This window comes from Melozone crissalis, unplaced genomic scaffold, assembly GCF_028551555.1.
Source record: "Melozone crissalis strain CALT ecotype California unplaced genomic scaffold, PUWL_Pcris_2 ptg000116l_1, whole genome shotgun sequence".
Taxonomy (NCBI): Eukaryota; Metazoa; Chordata; class Aves; order Passeriformes; family Passerellidae; genus Melozone; species Melozone crissalis.
In genome coordinates, this window is record NW_026535893.1 from 1,414,330 (window position 1) to 1,426,941 (window position 12,612).

At 51.1% G+C, this 12,612-nt stretch overlaps 1 long non-coding RNA gene across 1 annotated transcript; it reads left to right on the plus strand.

Annotated features, from left to right (window-relative positions):
* The first annotated feature begins 10,338 nt into the window (after positions 1–10,338).
* LOC128948219 (uncharacterized) lies at positions 10,339–12,386 on the plus strand. The gene is made up of 3 exons (XR_008484106.1): positions 10,339–10,399; positions 10,480–10,550; positions 12,345–12,386. It is a non-coding gene; the product is annotated as an uncharacterized LOC128948219 (long non-coding RNA).
* The last annotated feature ends 226 nt before the right edge of the window (positions 12,387–12,612 follow it).

A 12,612-nucleotide genomic window follows, 5' to 3' on the forward strand; every position in this document is an offset into this window, starting at 1 on the left:
ATTTTGGACAGTTTTGGGGGAATTTGGGAGTTTGGGGGATTTTTAGGGGGAGTTTTGGGGTTTGAAATGGGATTTTTGGGGGGAAAATTTGGGATGTTTTGGGATTTTTTTTGAATTTTGGAAAACATTTTTTAGGGATTTTGGGATTTTCTGGGAATGTTGGGTGGGATTTGGGGGAATTTTGAGGAGATTTTGAGGAATTCTGAGGAGATTTGGGGGCTCCAGGTGGTGCTGAGCAGCTCCAGGGCACAGCTCTGGGAAATTCATTTTTTTTTAAGGAAATTTCAGGAAATCTGGGAATTTTTTGGGATTTGGGGAAGTTTTAGGGGAGGTTTTGGGATTTTAAGGGGGTTTTTGGTGTTGAACTGGGAACTTTTGGGGTTTAAGTTGCAATTCTTAAAGGACTTTGGGGAAATTTTGTGGGTTTTTTTTGACATTTTGGAAGGAATTTTGGGGCAGTTTTGGGGGATTTTGGGGCCTCCAAGCGGCCCCAGCTCAGGGAACAAGGGGATTTTTGAGGAAAAGTTGGGATTTCTTGGGGAATTTTGAGGGTTTTTTGGGAGTTTTGGAGATTTTTTTAAATATTGGAAGGCATTTCAGGGAGATTTGTGGAAAGTTTGAAGAGTTTGGGGGAAATTTTGGGGAATTTTAGGAACTTTTGGGGCATTTTTGGAGTTGCAATGGGAATTTTTGGGAATTTTGTGGGACTTAGGGGGGATTTGAGGAAATGCTGAGAGGGTTTGGGGGTTTTGAGGGGAATTTTTGGGAATTTTGGGGGAATGGGGGGTTGGGAGTTGAAATGGCAGTTTTTTGGGGTTGAAATGGAAATTTTGGGGGGAATTTGGGGGATTTTTTTGGTACATTGGGGGAATTTGGGGAGATTTGAAAATTTTGGGGGGAATTTGAGAGGATTCTGGGAATTTTTAGGGGGATTTTCAGATTGAAATGGGATTTTTGGGGATGTTTTGGGAATGTTGGAGGGGATTTAGGGGATTTTTAGGGGATTTTTAGAAGAAATTTGGGGCGAATTCGGGTGATTTTTGGGAATTTTGCCGGATTTTTGGGAATGAGGAAAGGAATTTGGGGGAGTTTTGGGGGAATTTTTGGGAATTTGGGCTCCAGCTCTGGGAATTTTGGGGATTTATAGGGGTTGAAATGGGAATTTGGGGGGATTTTTGGGACTTTTTGGGAATTTTGGGGTTTCTGGGAGATTTTTTGGGGTTGAAATGGGAAAGTTTTGGGGATTTTGTTTGATGTTTTGGGAATGGTGGAAGAGATTTTGGGGAATTTGAGGGGATATTTGGGGGTCCTGGAGGGGATTTGGGGGAATTTTGGGGTTAAAATGGGAATTTTGAGGGACTGAAATCGGAAATTGGGCATTTTTTGGGGAATATTGGGGAAATTGGTGGAAATTTGGGATTTTGGGGGGAATTTTTAGGAATATTGGAAGGCGTTTGGGGGATTTGGTGGAGTCTTGGGGCTTTGGGGTGTCCAGCTCTGGGAATATTGGAGACTTTTGGAATTTTGGGGGAATTTTTGGCAATTTGGGGGTCCTGGAACAGATTTGGGGCAGTTTTGGGGAAATCTGGGGAATAACTGGGAATTTTGGGGAGAATTTTTGGGAATTTGGGAAGAATTTGGGGGTCCAGTTCTGGAAAATTCAGAAATTTTGAGGATTTTTGAGAATTATTTTTAAACTCGGGGGATTTTGGAGGGCATTTGGGCAATTTTTAGAGAATTTTTGGGAGAATTTTGGGGATTTTTTGGAATTTGAGGGGAATTTGGGGGACAAGTTCACGGAAATTTGGGATTTTTGAGGGATTCTTTTACATTTGGGGGATCCTGGAGGGGATTTGGGGGCTTAAAGAAGAAATTTTAGGGTTTAAAATGAATGTTGAGGGATTGAAATGGGAATTTTGAGGGGATATGGGGAATTTTTGGGGCAATTTTGGGGTCTTAAAAGGATTTTGGGGGTTTAAATGGAATTTTTGGGTTTTTGTTGGGATTTTGGGGGATTCAAATGAGAATTTTGAGGGTATTTTGGGTTTTAATTGGGATTTGGGGGAATTTTAAGGAATTTTGGTGTTCAGCACTGGAAAAAATTCGGAATTTTGGGGAATTTTTGGGCATTTTTGGGTCCAGCTCTGGGAATTTTGTGAATTTTCAGGGTCCGGTGAGGAGTTTTTAAGAAATTTGGGAGAAAATTTTGAGAATTTTGGGGAATTTGGGGGTTCTGGAGGAATCTGGGAGGAATTTGGGTAATTCTGAGTGGAATTTTGGTAATATTTTGGGAATTCTGGGGAGGATTTGTGTTGTCTTGGGATATATTCGGGAAATCCTTTGGGATTTCGGCGATTTCTGAGGGGATATGAGCGGTTTTGGGGGGTCCCGAGTGGGATTTTTGTGGAATTTGGGGGTTTTTTGGGCGATTTTTGGGGTTTTTGGGGCTCCCGGCCGAGTTCACCTGGTTTCTCCACCTTCACCTTGGCGGCCATCATGGCTCCGGACGCGTCCCTGGGGCCTGGCAGGGGTGAGAGGCTCGTGAGGGATCCCAAAAATCCCCCAAAATCGCCTCAAATCCCCCCAAAATCCGCGCCCCCCCCCACCGCTGCCCTCAGGAGCGGCCGCTTCCCGCCTTCCGCCGGCGCCGCCTCCCACTGGTCGACCTGCCTGTCAGTCACAGCTTGCAACCAATCAGCGGCCTTGAAGGCGGTATCTAAAGACCGCGCCATTTTGGCTTTTTTCGACTACAACTCCCGTCATGCCCTGCGGCGGCTTAGAGAGCTATTAAAGGCTGGACTACAGCTCCCAGCATGCCTCGCGGCCTCTCAGAGCGCCATTGAAGCAGGGCCAACAACTCCCGTCATGCCCTGCGGCACTAACGTAAGAATTGATGGCTGGCTTACAATTCCCTTCATGCTCCGCGGCCCCATAGAGTCTAAAGGAAGCCCGGCCTACACTTCCTGTCATGCCACGCAGCCACACAGAGTGCCCGGTACACGCCCCCAAATGTCCCCCCAAACCCAAAGTTGCTCCTCGGTTGCCCCCCCGGACCCCCAGGTACCTCCCAGGATTCCTAAGTGATCTCTCAGCCCCCACTCAGGATCTCCGAGTGCCCTCACGGACTCCCAGGTGCCCCACCTAAACCTCCCCCCGCCCCACAGACCCTCAGTCTGCGCCTACAATTCCCATGCTGCCCAGAGCGTACAACTCCCATAATCCCCCGCGCCCCACAGAGGCCAGGTAAAGCCAGGATCCAGCTCACCAGGTGACCCTGAGTGGCCTCAGACCCAAAGTTCCCCTCGGGTGCCTTTTGAGTGTCCCTTAAATGGCTCCTCTGACCCATAAGTGGCCCTTAGGGCCCCCAAGTGCCCCCAGACCCCCAAGTTTCCCCATCAAGCAACTTCCTGGCCTACAGCTCCCATCATGCCCCGCAACGCCCATTGAGTTTCGTTACAAACACGCAAAAAACTCCCATCAGACCCCGCACCCCATAGAGAATCATTATAACCCATAGAGCCCCATTACAGACGTGCATACAACTCCCATCAGGCCCCGCGCCCCAAAGAGAATCATTAAAACCCATAGAGCCCCATTACAAACACGCATACAACTCCAATCATCCCCCGCGCCCCATAGAGAATCATTACAGCCACGCTTACAACTCCCATCATGCCTCGCGCACCACAGCGCCCCCGTTACTCGCCTACAACTCCCGTCATGCCCCGCGCCTCCCATAGCCCATCATTGCATGCCCTGCCCCTCCCACACTACAACTCCCGTGCTGCCCCGCGGCGCTTTTCCCGCGGTTTTTCTCTCTCCTCAGCGCCCCCCCGGCCATGATGGCGGAGGCGCTGGAGCGGTGGCTCCGGGAGGAGATGGAGCTGCCGCCCTCCGCCATCCCCTCCCCGGCTGCGCTCCGCAGGTCGGGACCAGCCGGGGACCTCCATGGGGACCCCCCTGAGGCGGGGAGGGGCCGGGGGGTTTCGGGGTGCCGGGGGTGGGAATCCCCCGAGGGCTCCGTGAGGGGAGAGCGGGAATGTGGGGGGGGCTGAGGAGGTTTGGGGTTCCCTTGGAGGGTCCTGAGAGACTTTAGGGGGTCCTGGGGGGATTTTGGGCTCCCTCTGGAGAGTACTGGGAGGTTTTGGGGTCCCTTTGGAGAGTACTGGGGAGGTTTTGGGGTTCCTTTAGAAGATCCTGGAAGGGTTTGGGGGTCCCGTTGGAGGGTCCTGGAGGAATTTTGGGGGTCCTGAAGGGATTTTGGGGTCCCTATGAAACATCCTGGGGCGTTTTGGGGTCCCCTTGGAGGGTCCTGAGGGGGTTTTAGGGGTCCTGAGTGAATTTTGGATCCTCTTGGAGGGTCCTGAGGGGGTTTAGGGATGCTGGGGGGATTTTGGGGTCCTTTTGGGCGGTCCTGTGGGAGTTTTGGGGTCCTTTTGAGGGGTCCTGGGGGGATTTTGGGGTCCTCCTGGAGAGTCCTGAGGGGATTTTGGGGTCCCTTTAGAGGGTCCTGGGTGGCTTTGGGGGGGTCCTGAGGTGGTTTTGCGGTCTCTTTGGAGGGTCCTGAGAAGTTTTGGGGGGCCCTGGGGATGCTTTTGGGGTCCTTTAAAAGGTCTTGGAGAATTTGGGATCCCCTTGAAGGGTCCTTGGGAGGTTTTGGGGGGTCCTGAGGGGATTTTGGGATCCCTTTGAAGGGTCCTGGGAGGTTTGGGGGGGTCCTGTGGGGATTTTGGGGTCCCTTTGGGGGGTCTTGAGGAGTCCTTTTGGGGTCCCTTTTAGAGCATCCTGAGTGGATTTGGGGGTTCCTGGGGGTGATTTTCGGGTTCCCGGCTGAATTTTGGGCTCCTGGGTGAATTTTATGGTCACCCCCAAATGTTGGGGTGCCCCAATTCCCTCCCCTGCAGGCTCTGCTCCGGCCCCGCAGCCCCCATTTGGGATTACGTCATCCGCCATGTCCGGAACCAGCGGTGAGGGGGGACTCCAACAGTGGGGAGAGTGAAAAACCCCAAAAATTGAAAGGGGACCCCAAAATTTAAGGGGAAGGAGGGGGAGATGCTTTCCGGGCCTACAGCTCCCATCATCCCCCGCGCCCCACTGAGTTCCATTGTAGCCAAGCCTACAGTTCCCATAATCCCCCGCGCCCCACTGAGTTCCATTATAGCCAAGCCTACAACTCCCATCATGCCCCACGCCCCATTGAGTTTTATTATTGCTGGCCTACAGCTCCCATCACGCCCCGCGCTGCCCATAGAGCATCATTGTAGGCCCCACTCCCCCTGAACTACAGCTCCCATCATGCCCCGCGGCGCTTTTCCCGCTTTTTTCCCCGGTTCTCCCCTCACAGAATTTTTGGGGTGTCCCCACAGGAACGTGAATAAGATCCGAGGAAATCTGCACTTGTATCCGAAATTTTGGGGGATCCACAAAAATTTGGGGGTTCCTGGGATAGAAAATTCTGGAAACCCCAAAATTTGGGGTGGGGGTGCCCAAATTTGGGGGTTCAACCTTCAATTGAAGGGGAGATTTTTGGGGCATCCCCAAATTGTTCCTTAACTCGGGGTTCAGGTACGGGCACCTGCAGGAGCTGGAGGTGAGCGGGACCCCAAAACCTGAGGGGGAATTGGGGTCAGATTTGGGGTGGGGAACCCAAAATTTGAGGGAGGTTCCCTCAGATTTGGGGACATTTTGGGGAAATTTTGGGATTTTTGGGGAATTTTCAGGAATTTTAAGGGATTTTTTGGATTTTTGGAGGGGATTTGAGGGAATTTTGGGGGGTCCAGGGGAGTTTTAGAGCTTGAAATAGGATTTTTTTTTGCAGGCGAAATGCAAAATTTTTGGAGAATTGTTTTGGGTTTTGTGGGAATTTTGGGAGGGGTTTGGGGCATTTAAAAGTGATTTTTGGGGGATTTTTTGGGGAATTTTGAGGATTTTTTGGGGGATTTCTGGGATTTTTCAGGGTTTTTGGGGAATTTTGGAAATGACTTTGGGGAGTTGCTGGGATTTTTTGACAATCTCAGGGATATCTGGGTGAATTTTGGGGGGAATTCAGGCGGATTTGGGGTCCATTTTGAGCCTCATTTTTGTGGGATTTTGGGGGGTATTGGGAATTTTTGGGAAAATTTTTGGGGAGAATCTTGGGTGATTTTTGGGGGAATTCTGGGGTTTTTTTGGGGATTTTTAGGGGAATTTTGTGGATTTTTTGGGGAATTTTGGGGAATTTTTTGGGGATTTTTTGGGGATTATTGGATATTTGGGAATTTTCAGGGTTTTTAGGAATTTTGAAAAAGATTTTGGGATTTTTTGACAATCTCAGGGCTACTTGAGGGAATTTTGGGGTGAATTTGGGAGGATTTAGGGTCAATTTTGAGCCTCATTTTTGTGGAATTTTGGGGTTTTTGGGAGTTCTTGGGGGAATTTTGTGGATTTTTTGGGGGGAATTTTGGTGGAATTTTTGGGGGGAATTTGAAGGATTTTTGGGGGGGGCAATTTTGGGGATGTTTTTGGAGGATTTGGGGCATTTTAACCCTCATTTTTGTGGAATTTTGGGGTTCTTTTGTGGAGTTTTCCCGTTTGTTTGGGAGTTTTGGGTATCATGAGGACGCTGGGCACAATCTCAGGGATTTTGGGGTGAATTTGGGTGGATTTGGGTCCATTTTGAGCCTCATTTTTATTAAATTTTGGGGATTTTGGGGGGGATTTTTTTGGGGGGCAATTTTTGGGAGATTTTTTCAGGGAGTTTTTGGGGGGGAATTTTGGGAATTTTTAAGGGAATTTTGGGGATTTTGGGGGGAATTTTGGGGATTATTTTGGGGGGGAATTTTGGGTGAATTTGGAAGGATTTGGGGGTCAATTTTGAGCCTCATTTTGGTTTTTTCTGTGGGATTTCCCCAGACGTTGGGAGTTTTGGGTATCATGAGAACCCTAGGTCCAATCTCAGATTATTCGGGTGAATTTTGGGTGCATTTTGGGCTGAATTCGGGTGGATTTGGGTCCATTTTGAGCCTTGTTTTTATAAAATTTTGGGGTTTTTGGGGGGATTTTTTGGGGAATTTTGGGAATTTTTTTGAGCCTCGTCTTTATAAAATTTGTGGGGATTCTTGGGGGGAATTTTGGAGAGTTTTTGGGGATTTTTTTCAGGGACTTTTGGGGTCAATTTTGAGCCTCATTTTTGCGGGATTGTGGGGTATTTTTTGTGGGATTTTTCTCGGTTTTTTTGTGAGTTTTGAGTGTTGTGAGAACCCTGGGCACAATCTCAGGGATGTTGGGGTGAATTTGGGCAGATTTCGGTCAATTTTGAGCCTCGCTTTTGGGGATTTTCTCGTTTTTTTGGGGAGTTTTGGGTATTGTGAGGACGCTGGGCGCAATCTCAGGGATATTGGGGTGAATTTTGAGGTGAATTTGGGCAGATTTGGGCCAATTTTAACCCTCATTTTTGTGGAATTTTGGGGTTTTTTTGTGGGATTTTCTCAATATTTTGAGAGTTTTGGGTATCGTGAGAACCCTGGGCACACTCCCAGGTACATTTGGGTGAATTTTGGCTGAATTCTGGCGCTTTTGGGCCGTTTTGGCGCAGGCTCCGCCGGGCCAGCAGGGGGCGCTGCGCGCGGCCGTAGAGCGGCTCCGGAAGGAGGTGCGGGACCTGGGGGACGCCATTGCGGACGCACAGGAAATGGCGCAGCGCCTCGGTGAGTCCGGCCGGAAACGCGGCCCCCGCACAAAGGGTCCTACCCTCAAAACCTCCATTTTGGGGGCTGCCCACCCCCAAATTTTGGGGTCCGCGCCATTTTTGGGGTCTCATGATGCCCCTAAGTCCCAATTTTGGGGTCCTCACCACAAATTTGGGATTCCTTGCCCACTCAAAACCCTAATTTTGCAGTCCCTGACCCGCCCCTAACCCCAAGTTTGGGGTCCCTGATGCTCCCAAACCCCAATTTTGGGGTCCTTGAACACCCCAGACACCAAATTTGGGGTCCCCACCGCTAAATTCTGGGATTCCCCCAATTTTTATGGTCCCAGAACCTCTGAACCCCAAATTTGGGGTCCCTTTCCCCAATTTTAGGGTCCCAGCACCCCCAAAACCCCAACTTTGTGGTCCCAGGTCCTCCTGGACCCCAATTTCGGGGTCCCTGAGCCACTAAAGCCCCAGTTTGGCGTCTTCACCCCAAATTTTGGGGTCCCCTTTTCCAATTTTGGAGTCCCTGGACTCCCCCCAACCCCAATTTTTGGGTCCTTACTGTATTTTGGGGTCTCTACCCCCATTTGTAGTGTCTCAGAACTCTCATAATCCCGATTTTGGGGTTCCTGACGCCCCCAAACCCCAGTTTTCGAGTCCCCATCCCCAATTTTGGATTCTCAGAAACCCCCAAACCCCAATTTTTCTCCAAGCCCTAAATTTGGGGTTCCCTTCCCCCTTTTTGAGCTCCCAGGACCACCAAAACCCCAAATTTAGGGTCCCTGAACCCCCAGAACCCAAATTTTGGGATCCTTTCCCCATTTTTAGGGTCTCTGATCGAGGCCAAACCCCAATTTTGGGGTACCGTGTCTTCCTAGACCCCAATATTTGTGGTCCCCTTCCTGAATTTTGGGGTCCCTGATCCCGCTAAATCCCAGTTTTGGGGTCCCCTTCCCCATTTTTAGGGTTCCAGACCCCCGCTAAACCCCAAATTTGGGGTCCCTGAACCCCCCAACCCCCAATTTTGGGGTCCCCATCCCCATTTTTAGGATCCCTGGGTCCTCCAAAACCCCAATTTTGAGATTCTCACCCCCAAATTTTGAGTTCCTCCCCCAATTTTGGGGTCCCGTGACCCCCCCAAACCCCAAATTTGGGGTCTCTGAACCCCCCAAACCCCAATTTTGGGGTCCCCTTCCCCAATATTTTGGGTCCCAGGATCCCCCTAAACCCCAAATTTGGGATCCTCACCCCAGTTTCGGGGTCCCAGACCCCCCAAACCCCAAATTTGGGGGTTCTCACCCCAAACCTTTGGGGTCCCCCTTTCCCCCCCAGACGCCTCGCTGGAGGAGGCTCAGAGCCGGCAGTGGGCGGAGCTTCAGCGAGGGGCGGAGCTTCGGCTGCTGGGGGCGGAGCTTCAGCGAGCGGCTGAGCCGGGTCCGGCTGGGCTGCGGGACGGCCACGAGGGGGTGCTGAGGGCAATCCATAAAAGGTAAAAGGGGCGGGGCCTGAAGGGGGCAGGGTGGAAGGGGCGGGGCCTTGCAGTGTTTCTTTATATGGGCAATGGGAGAATTTGGGGGATTTTTAGAATTTTTGGTCCCTGACTGAATTTTGGGGTCCTTCAGGGGATTTTGGGTGATTTTTGAGGGGGTTTTGGAGGATTCTCTGGGACTTGGGAGGATTTTGAAGCGTTTTCAAGAGATTTTTTGTGTCTCTCGGGGATTGTGAGGAGATTTTGGGGCATTTTCAGGAGAATTTGGGGTCCCTGAAGCGTTTTTTGAGGATTTTGGGTTCCTGAGGGAATTTTGAGACAATTTGAAGGATTTTGAGGGGATTTTGTGTTGCTAATGGGGTTTTGGGAAATTTTGAAGGGTTTTGAGGAGGTTTTGGGGTCCATGAGGGGATTTTTGAAGAATTTTGTGGTTCCTGAGGGAATTTTGGGGTCCCTGGTGGGAATTTTCAGATTTTGGAGGATTACGAGGAAATTTTGATCAGATTTTTGGGTCTCTGAGGGGATTTTGGGGGATTGTGAGGCAGTTTTTGCTTTCTGGGGGATTTTGTGGGTTCCTGAGTGGATTTTGGGGTTTCTGAGGGGATTTTTTTGGAATTTGGGGAGATTTTGGGGTCCCTGAGGGATTTTGGGGGGATTTTGTGTTCCTCAGGGGATCTGGGGGGATTTTGAAGATATTTTGAGAGGTTTTGGTTGATTTTGAGAAGACTTTGGGTTTCTTGATGGGATTTTTGGAGCTCCTGAGTAGATTATGGGTAAATTTGGGGGATTTTGGGGCATTTTTTGGAGATTTTGGGTATTTTAAAAGACTTTTGGGTCCCCTCAGGCCGGGCCAATCCCGGGAGGAGCTGTCGGCCATCTTGGCTGCAGGGGCAGAGCCGGAAGTGCTGGTGAGTGGGCGGGGCCTGACATGGTAGGTGGGGCCTGGAGACCATTCAGGGACCCCAAAATCAGCCCAGGACCCCTCAGAATTCCCCCAAAATCAGTTCAGGACCCACCAAAAATCCCCAAATTCCCCCAACCCCTCCCCCTCTGCAGGTGTCAATCAAGGCCCTGTGCAAGGCCAGGGAGGCGGAGCATCAGAGGACACGCCCACACAGGTAAGCCACACCCCTTCCTCCTTAACCCCTAATTAACCTCTCAATTAATTAATGAACCCCAGAGCTGCCAATCACCCCGGGAAGGCTCAGGAGGCTCCAGATTGGTCGGAACAGGCTGAGGTGGGCGTGGCTGGCTGGGGGAGGGGGCGTGGCTCTGCTCAGGCCATGCCCTCTGCTCTGACACATGGCGCCCCCTACAGGCTGTACTGATTGGCCACAGCCCAGAGGCGGTGCTTTGGGCACTGGAGGTCCTGGCCAATCAGAGCACAAGGTGGGTGGGGCCTGAAGGAGTGGGTGGGGCTTAAAGGGGAGGAAGTGGCCAAAAGAATGGGAGGGTCTTAAAGGGGTGGGTGTGGCTTAAAGGGATGGGGGGGCTTAAAGTGTGAGTGTGGCCTAAGAGGGTGGGTGGGGCTTTAATATGTGAGGGGGACTCAAAAGGTGGGTGGGGCTTAAAGAGGTGGGTGGGGCTTAAAAGGGTTGGTGGGGCTTAAAAGGGTGGGTGGGGCTCAAAGGGATTAGCTGGATTTAATGGTGGGTGGGGCTTAAATATGTGGGTGGGACTTAAATTGTGAGTGGAGCTTAAATGGATGGAGTGGGCTTAAAAGGGGTGGGTGTGGCATAAGTGGGTGGAGCTTAAAGGGTGGGTTGGGCTTTAAGGGATGGGTGGCTGGAGCCAAAAGCATGGGTGTGGCTTAAATAGGTAGGTGTGGCTTAAAGGGAATAGGTGTGGCTTTAAGGAGTGGGTGAGGCTTAAAAGGATGGGTGGAGCTTAGGGTGGTGGGTGGGGCTTAAAGGAATGGGTGGGTCCTCAAGAGGTGGGTGGGGCCATTAAAAGGTGGGTGGGGCTTAAAGGGATGGGTGTGGCTTAATGAGAATAGGTGTGGCTTAATGGGGTGGGTGTGGCTTAAAGATGTGGGTGGGGTTTAAATGGGTGGGTGGGCTTAAGGAGACAGGGTGGGGCTTAAATGGTGGGTGGGGCTTAAAGGAATAGTAAGGGCTTAAAGGGGTGGGTGGGGCCAAAATGAATGGGTGTGTCTTAAAGATGTGGGTGGGGCTTAAAGAGGTGGGTGGGGCTTAAAGGGATTTGGTGCATTAAATGTTGGGTCGTGCTTAAACAGATGTGTAGCTTAAATGAGTATGTGTGGCTTAAAGGGATGGGTGGGGCCTAAACATAGGTGGGTGGGGCTTACAGAAATGGGTGGAGCTTAAAGGAGCGGGCAGGGCTTAAAGGAATTGGTGGGGCTTAAATGAGTGGGTGAGGCTTAAAGGAACAGGCTGGGCTTAAATGGAGTGTGTGGGGATGAAGAGATGGGTGTGGCCAAAATGACTGGGTAGGGCTTAAATGGGTGTGGCTTAGAGGGGTGGGTTGGGCTTAAAGGGGTGGGTGAGGTTTAATGCAGTGGGTGAATTTTAAAGAGGGGGGTGGAACTTTAAAAGGTGGGTTGGGCTTAACTGCATGGGTGTGGCCTAAAGATGTGGGCGGGGTTTTAAGATGTGGGTTCGGGCTTGAAGGGATTGGGTGGGTTAGATGTTGGGTGGGGCCTAAACAGAGGGGTGTGGCCTAAGTGGGTGGGTGTGCCCTAAATGGGTGGGTGGGGCTTAAAGGGATGGGTGGAGCTTAAAAGGGTGGGTGGGGCCTAAGTGGGTGAGTGGAGCTTAAAGAATTGGGTGGGGCTTAAAGGGATGGGTGGGGATTAAAGGGGCAGGCAGGCCTTAAACAGGGGGTGGGTGGGGCTTAAAGGGATGGGTGGGGGTTAAAGGGGCAGGCAGGCCTCAAACAGGGGTGGGTAGGGCTTAAGCAGTGGGTCGGGCTTACAGGGATGGGCAGGGCTTAAGGGGGTGGGTGTGGTCTAAAGGGGTGTGTTGGGCTGAAAGGGATTGGGCAGGGCTAAAATGGGTGGTGCTTAAAGGAGTGGGTGTGGCCAAAAGGAATGGGTGTGGCCTAAGTGGGTGGGTGGGGCTCAATGGGGTGGGAGGGAATTTTGGGGGTTTTTAGGACATTTTGGGGTCCCTGAGGGGATTTCTGGTGCCGTTGGGGGCGTGGCCTCACACCTGTCAATCGCAGAGCTCTCCTGGCTGGCCCCGCCCCCTCAGCCGAGGCCCCGCCTACCCTGAAGAGCCTCCTGCAGGTGAGGGGAAAGGGCAATGGGGTTGGGGTCGAAATTGGGGATTTTGGGGCTTCTTGGGGTCAAAATTTCAGATTTTGGGCCTTTTTGGGGGTTATAATTTCAGATGAGGGATTTGGGGCTTTTTGGGGTCAAGATTTTGAATTTGGGGGATTTTGGGAGGGATTTGGGGATTTCTTTGGTCAGAAATTTGCATTTTGGGGGATT